Raw genomic sequence first — 7884 nt, 5'->3', positions numbered from 1 at the left:
AAACTGACTTCAAATTCGGATTCTGCGGGTCGAAATACACAACCATAGCTAGATCCGGTCATATGCACATCACACTAATTTTTTTTGTGTGCCGGTGATATTTATGCCCATCTGGATTAGACACGCCATGGTCTCTTTTGTAAGCACTCTTTGATGTAAGGTTCTGTGTTTATAGTGCCTGTAGCTACGAATATTTTACTATTCATGCCACAACTGCTGATGGCCTGCCAAACAAGAAATATTTTGGGAAACTTTGGCCTTTTTGCTAGGAATTTGAGAAAAATCAGAAAGAACGTACCTTCCATATCGTCTATTATACAACTTTTTGCCACGCATTTTAGCCACATTGTTATTCGTTGCATTGCGATTCGGTACTTTGCGTTAGTTCTACGTACAAATGGCTCTAAGCATCCCACCAGCCACGAGCTATATTTCTTCCCGAGAGATTTGCTTTTATCTTCAGCATGGTCATTACTTTTTTCGCTTTGTTAATGTCACCTCAAAAGATGTGGTTAATGGCCGATTTTATTTATTTTCAATGCCATCTGCCCTTAGCCCAACGGAAATACGCGGACCCAGTTTCGTTGAGATATCTAAATTTTTACTCAAGTTTCTTAATCGGTTTATCTTTTTATTTCGAGCATTTCGTTATACACATAAGTATATGTCTATATCTGATTCGATTCCTTTAGGCTGTCACAAACGACCATTATGCGAACAAAGTGCGCACGGGTATAAAATTGCATGAATAGTCCATGCATACATACATACATGGCCATATGGGCATTTTTATGTATGTACCTACATATATTTATGTTGTTTACAATATTCGCGACTGTTTGTTGTTGTAGTTGTTGTTTTCCCCTGCAAATGCATCCAATTCATATTATTATTGTTAATGCAATCGTAGTTGCCATTGCGCTGACATTGTTGTTGTCATTGCGCTGTTGTCATTGTCGTTATTGTCATCAACATAGTACCTAAATACATACATACATACATATGTAAACAACAAAATATCATTGACAGTTAATGCGATATTAAGAATGATTGATGGCATTGTTATTGAGCGCATATGCAATGCGTGCAAGTCAACGTGCGGACAGACTAATAGCCGTGCAGGCGGGCGCGTAGCCAGGCAAATAGCAAGTACATATTTACAAGATATACTAGGAATACAGTGCCATTTACTTATCTACGTACATACATATGTATGTATGTATGTATAAGCATATTTTTGTCGCCTTGGTCACTTGATGGGTAAGTAGATAGCATTAACTTCTCGGCGCACACGCATGTCCGAAAATGTGATTGATCGATTGATGATGCGTGCCGAACGATGGAGGGACATGTGAGCAGGCAAGCAAAGCATAATGGATAGCCATAAAAAATAGCAATAACAACAAGAGCTTTAATTGGCTGAAAGTGCATTCAAGCCGACAAAGAGGCGGGGACAAAGGCAAAGGCAAAGGCTAAGGCTAAGGCAGCATAAACAACATCAGCCATAATGCCAACAACACTAACAACAAAGCAAGTCAAATGGTAAACAGAGAAGCGTATTTACGGAAATAGGCGTGCAGGGACGTAAATTGAATGCAAGCGCGTGCAATAACAGCGGCAATGGCGTAATACATACAGAAAAAATGCGTTGCAACGGCGGCGGCAATGATGGAAGTAATGAATGGTTGCACCATAAAAACAATCATTGGCGGTAATCGCAAAAAAAAAAACAACAATGCGGCTAAACTGATAAGCAGCTAGACAAGCGAAGCAATTATGAAAATACGCAAATAATATGCCAGCGTGACCTTTGCCGTCAACGATCAAAACATCAAAACAAACAACGGTATCGAACTAGAGATGTGTAAACTCGCAGTACTGTTGCAAAAGAAATGAAAAGACAAAAAAGTGTGGTTCATGTGGGACTCGAAATTGTAAAATCGCGATCATAGATTGATAAATGTAGTTATATGTTAGCAAAAATATTTTCAGATTCCTAACTTCTGTTCAGCTAGAGAGTGAACCAGCTGGATTAACTCACTTCTTGAACTTATTATTTTTTGCTTGAAAGTCTATTAAAAAAAAATAAATTACGATAACCTTTCGTAAGCTGAAATTTTGAAACTATTTCCTCACCGGAGAAGTTTAGTTAGTATAGGCACATATCGATCTCAAGAATATGTCTGAAGTGACATTTCGAAGACGCAGTTAGAAACACGTCCCAGCTGCTTTAGATCTCTGGAGGTTGATCTGCAGTACCCTCATTAGAGGTCTTTGCCACTTTCTTCGCCAATTAATTAGAAAGAGCAATCCAATTTTTCACTTGGCTGCAGGAGAGAGTAACTCAGCGAGTTAACTCAATGACTCTAGCTCAATATACTGAGCCAACTCAGTGAGTTATGACTTATTTTGTAAGTATAACGTACTGAGCAACTGCGGCAGCACTCTCATTGTGTAGAGCTGCGCATTCAACATTCAAGTAATAGGGAAAGTGATGAACGTGCCAAAAGGAAAAATCTTATACATTTTTTTCCAATCTCCATGGCATCGGCATTAGTTTCCTGCGTTTTATTCCTCGTTTTCTTTAGTTACTAAATAGATATCAGTAATGACTAACCAATCGACACACTGGTCGACAATATGGCTGATAGATACTAAATATAACTGAGCTACTGAGTCAAAATTTTTTTGAGAATCGAGTGTGAGCGTGCGGTTGATTGTTGTGAATCAGCTCACTAACTCAACTCAATTACAAGTTACCCAACTCTACTTGGCTGATTTCGAAAAGGCACCTAGAGATTCCCAGAATACCTTACTTACGATTTGTGAATTTTATACTCATTTTAGTACTAGAAGGATTAAGTTCCACGCTATGAAATGTATGTGTTAATATGCGTACAACGAAAAGACACTGCTTCTTACGGGACCTATTAAATTTAATAAATAATAATAAAAATAACAATTGTATTTGGATGAGTGAAATGTCGACTATGAAAAAGCTCACTTAAAATTTGTCAATTATCATTATAAAAATTATTGCTTCTTACAATAAGTAATAACAGATTAATAGCCCCATTCTATATATTTCAACTTTTTCATAACTTTTTCCGTAAAAAAAACACTTGTGACAAGAATTTGTCACTGATACAGAATAGAGCCGTACGCCTCAGCAAAAAAAAAAAAACACTGCCTATGTCCGGGAGTAACATCTCTAATATCAGACAACGGTTGAGAGAGCATTTTTTTTTTTTCTAGCGTAATTGTGCAAATTCATTCATGCATTTTGTTTTGCTGCTTTTATAATTATCGAGAGCGTGCATACTGTTCGCGCCATTTTTGTATGCAAAATATTTTGTTGAGCTTTTGCAGCGATTCGTATAGTCACAGCATATTTTACGTACATTTATTAAATTACATACTTGTTTTTCTTTAGTTTGCATGCAATTTGTCATTTTTATGAAGTTTATCAATTTAGAGAATGTAGATATCTATGTATGTAAACAAAATGGCTGACAGTTGACATTTGACGGTCGGCTGGTCGGCTGGTCGACGTGCGCACAGCACCAGCCTTTTCAAATTCAAGCGGGCCGATGAACTTGAGTTGTTCAGTAATAATTGCGCTGAAAAGTCCCAATGCCTTTAGTTTTGGTTCGTTTCTGAATTCGTTTTCTATATTTTTTATCAGAATTTAAACTTCATTCCAAAATTCGTCAGTTCTGACTCAACACCATTCATTCACTGGTAGCTCCACTTTGCATTGGCATTTTTTGTCTGTTCGTTTGATTGGCCTATGAAAAATTATATCGACTAAAAAATTTTTGCTATTTTGCAAATAAATATACCTGGGCGTGTGTTTGAGTTATTTGGGGCAATTAACAGCAGCAAAAAAATGCTTCTTTAAGCTAATTAGTCGTCGTTTTTTTTTTCAATTTTACACTGCAATTGCAAAATCTATACCGAAATACAAATCTACACACAAATGTTACAAGATAAATAACAATGCCGATCGGAATTTCAGAAGTTCTTGGTCTAAAGTTTGGTAAAAATACTGTGGCAAAATGTGGGCGAATATATATACATATATGCATACATATATACATATATATATATATATATATATGTCGTACAATCTGTTTTCTTAACTAGAATGCAGTTAAAAGGGGCTGAAGCTACACATTTGTACTCGTATGAATACACTAGGGTGAGACTTTTTTTTAATTTTTCACTTTTCTTAGATGAAATAAATATAAGTCTTGAGTTTATACGCTATGATTTGTTTTAAAGGGAAAATGGAAAAAGCAACAAAGTCTAAGCGGTAGAAGTTATAGCTGCTATTTCGTAGATCGTCCTCATCAGACTTCCTTACCTAGACTTGAGCAGGGATCGAACCCGCTTAAATTTTCTTATATAACCGACTCCAATGAAATTATTGTCATTTTTTGGAGAATACAATGTTCAAATTTTATCGAAGTGTATTATTTAACAACGTTTGTCATTCAAGTTGTTAATTGAAAGCTCTAAGAGACATGAATGGCCCGTTCTTATGCAGTACGGAGTTGTATCGTTTCTTGTGAATAGTAGCATATCTCTTTTTTTTTGTTATTATAAAGATTAGGTGAGCGCCTTCTTCGCCTGGAACACACCTCTTAGTCCGGTTTGTGGGATCATCACTGCTCACTGCTTAATGCTTCCTAATGTCGATCACATCTTGCGCCACTAAGTCTGTGACGCACAGTGGGCCGTGAGCCGATAAAAATATATTTGTGATATAGTTGTGTGATATATTTGTGAAAATTTAAAGTTCGAAAACTAAACCATTGGAGCCGCAGGGTTGAATAAAAAAAAAATATAAAGTCAATATTTGTTTAAAGTGGCAGAGGTCCGAAACGAATTTTAACGCGTTTTTTTGGTTAGGTTTGTATGGGAGTTGGGTTCTAATCAAGCATGGGCATCGCTGGAAGAACTCCATATGCAAATGCGAAAGTTTTGTCCATGACTGCTTTAAAATAAAACTATTATGCCAATTTTTCGTATTTTTCTTGATTCATGTATGTCCATAAAATTTGTATACAGCGATCGTCAAAGATATAGCACCAAAAATTCTCATTTAAAATTTAACTCAATTTATAACGGATATCACATAAATAAAAATTTCAAAGGTTGCCCAAATTTCACAAAAACTAATCCAACTTTAAAAAATTCACATCAAAATTTCAAACTTTTTAATCAGAATTCTTAAAAAAAAATTTCGGGAATTCAACTTTGTATCCCATTCAACTTGAATTTAATAAAAAGTTTCCGGTGGCTAAAAATTACCGTTCGTTTTTAAGAACTTTTTTTTGTCAAGGGTGTTACGCGTTTACTTTCATATTAAAATAGATTTTCTCCAATAATTCTGCTACGATATGTCTGATGAAGATTTGCGATTTACAGCGATTCATACAAAAATCTTTTCAAATGATTCTATTTCTAGTTATATGGTCGGAATAGTAATCAACCTACTTTGACATATTGCTGAATACTCCAGCTACGAGTATATCTAGAAAAACGCCACGCCTAAAGGCCCTATTTTCAAAAGCTCTACCACTAACCTTCGGCTCATTTTCTTCTCATATACATACATAAGCATGCTGGGCATTTGAGAATATCCCCTATTAGAGACGTTGGAATTTGAAGCGATAATTATAAGAGCAAGAATAAGGTTTTCATTTATGACTAATTTTGTGACTAAAGCAATAAGAGTTGATATGTATGTACTCTTAGCCCAATACTAATTTCATTGTAACGACTTATCTATCTTCCGGCTTCCGTTACTACCACACAAACGAACACTTAACCACTAAACCAATGCTACAAAACGCCGTAAATATCAACGCCCACCTAACAAATTTAGTATTTCGGCAGCTGCTTTTAAGCGCCAATCAGTGATTTATCAGAGCAGTTGAAAGCCAACAGCTGGATAAAACGTCATCAATGAAATGACAAAGGCGAAAAACTCAACCACGACAGTAGTTAGTAAAGGTTAAAAAAATAACAGTAAATAATGTGTATTTCCTCATATGAGCAAAAGGTAACAACGATGCGGATTTTTGTTTTTGTTGCATTAATTTTGCAAATAATAATGGCATTCAGGTTGACGTTTGGCGTTGGCGGCATTGTTTTTGACTCAGCAGGCGCCAGTCAAGTCAACCACAAAGCCTACTCACTCGCACACACACACATGCGAATACAGACAGTTATGTCATCGATGCCGTTTATAGCTCGTTTATCGTTTTTCTAGTAAAATGTATTCCCCCTTTTGCATTTTTTCACTATTTGCCATTTATTGCATTTGACGTGTTCGGGTTGGCATGTCTGAGTTGACAAACCATGAATGAAACTAAGTAGCCAACAATGGCAAGCACGTAGAAATAAGCAAAAACAAAAACAAAAACAACATTATCACTACTACTACTACAAGAACAAATACGACGCGACGGCGCTTGACGCTGAAACACCGGAAAAAACAAATCGAAATAGTTTTTATACCGCGCCGCCTTCCGCTGCACTACTTTGGAAAGTGAAGTGGAAGTGGAATTGGTGTTGAGAGCGCGTTGGCGTATGGACGATGTACGGCGGGCGGTGGGCAGTGGGCAGTGGGCGGTGGGCGGTATGAGAGCAGCAGCATCAGTGACGCTACGTACGTAAAATGCAAACTCATGCGCCGCCATGCTGACGTCTCTTCATGCGCGTTATTTTGCATTGCAATAAATGCCACATTTTTTGCACATCTACGTCCATTTGTTATTGTTAATATTTACGCTTCGAGTTTTATTGCTATTGCTGCCTTGACTAATGCCCATTACTGTATACTCACATTTTACGGCAATAATCCCTTTCACTCCATCCATTATCAGCCACACTTCACCAGCCAGCCAAGCAATACGGCATACATTTTACTCATTTCCACTTTGCACTTGACAGCCCCAGCCCTTTTGCTACTGACGCTCATTAGCAAATTTATAAAAGTAGATATTCCCCACCCGCTTCCGCCCTAACCACCGATACCAGCTGCCCGACCAGGCGAGAAATATGCCGTAAATTGTTTTGACGTAAAACCAAAATGCCTCATATCGCTGCTGAATTGCTCTGGAGAGCAGCCAGTGGCCAGTGGGTGGCTAATAATTTGTATGGCAAGAATAGTAACGGAATGCCAACACCACAGTCTGCTTCTCCGTCACTGCCAAGTCGTTTGGCTGTTATTGTTATTCGTACGTCTAATGGAATGGGCAGAGAGTGCCGCTACTCTCTTCAATTGGGAATAAATTGAAGTGCATCCGAGCGCGTTCAAACGTCACAATGACAGACACTTTTTATATTGGCGCGCTTTTTCCTTTAATATCAATATTATTCTCGTCTGGCTGCTGAACGCGAATAAATATTTATCACACACAAATATTAGTAACTGTACTTGTAAACTATGTTTATAAGTATATGTAAATAGTAGAAAATTCACGTGAGCTTATGAATTGTACCTGTAGCCTGTCTACCTGATTGTAGGTTTGCTATCTTCCATACATAATAAGTATGAAATTATTTAATTTTTTGTTTTTATTTTCCCACAGCAGTTAACGCTGATGTAATGTGCGAGGTTTTTTGCGTTTGAATTTATTTAGGTGGAGAATTTCATCACAATCAACATAGTTACATATACCTTTGAAAATTGCAAATAATCCCTGTTACAAGTCAACAAAAGTTTGTCATGTGATTAATCTGATTTTCCCTTTGCTTGTTGAGATATAGTGTGCCTAAAAGCATATGTCATAATAATTTCTTTAAATCAACCCTTAGAATTGCATAAGAAAACCGAACTACGCTTGAAGAATTATTCAACCCTTCATCTAC

The 7884-nt window shown here is 36.9% G+C and overlaps 1 protein-coding gene across 1 annotated transcript in view; it reads right to left on the bottom strand.

The window, feature by feature from the left end:
• LOC118750335 (mucin-5AC-like) overlaps window positions 1-7884 on the bottom strand; it is a 225203-nt gene that overhangs the window by 33426 nt on the left and 183893 nt on the right. The gene's annotated exons all lie outside the window — the stretch shown is intronic.

The sequence above is a fragment of the Rhagoletis pomonella genome, unplaced genomic scaffold, assembly GCF_013731165.1.
Source record: "Rhagoletis pomonella isolate Grant_MI unplaced genomic scaffold, Rhpom_1.0 Rhpom_scaffold_00001, whole genome shotgun sequence".
NCBI classification, from domain to species: domain Eukaryota; kingdom Metazoa; phylum Arthropoda; class Insecta; order Diptera; family Tephritidae; genus Rhagoletis; species Rhagoletis pomonella.
The sequence above is the reverse complement of the archived record's forward strand: the minus strand, read 5'-3'. Positions and strand labels throughout refer to the sequence as shown.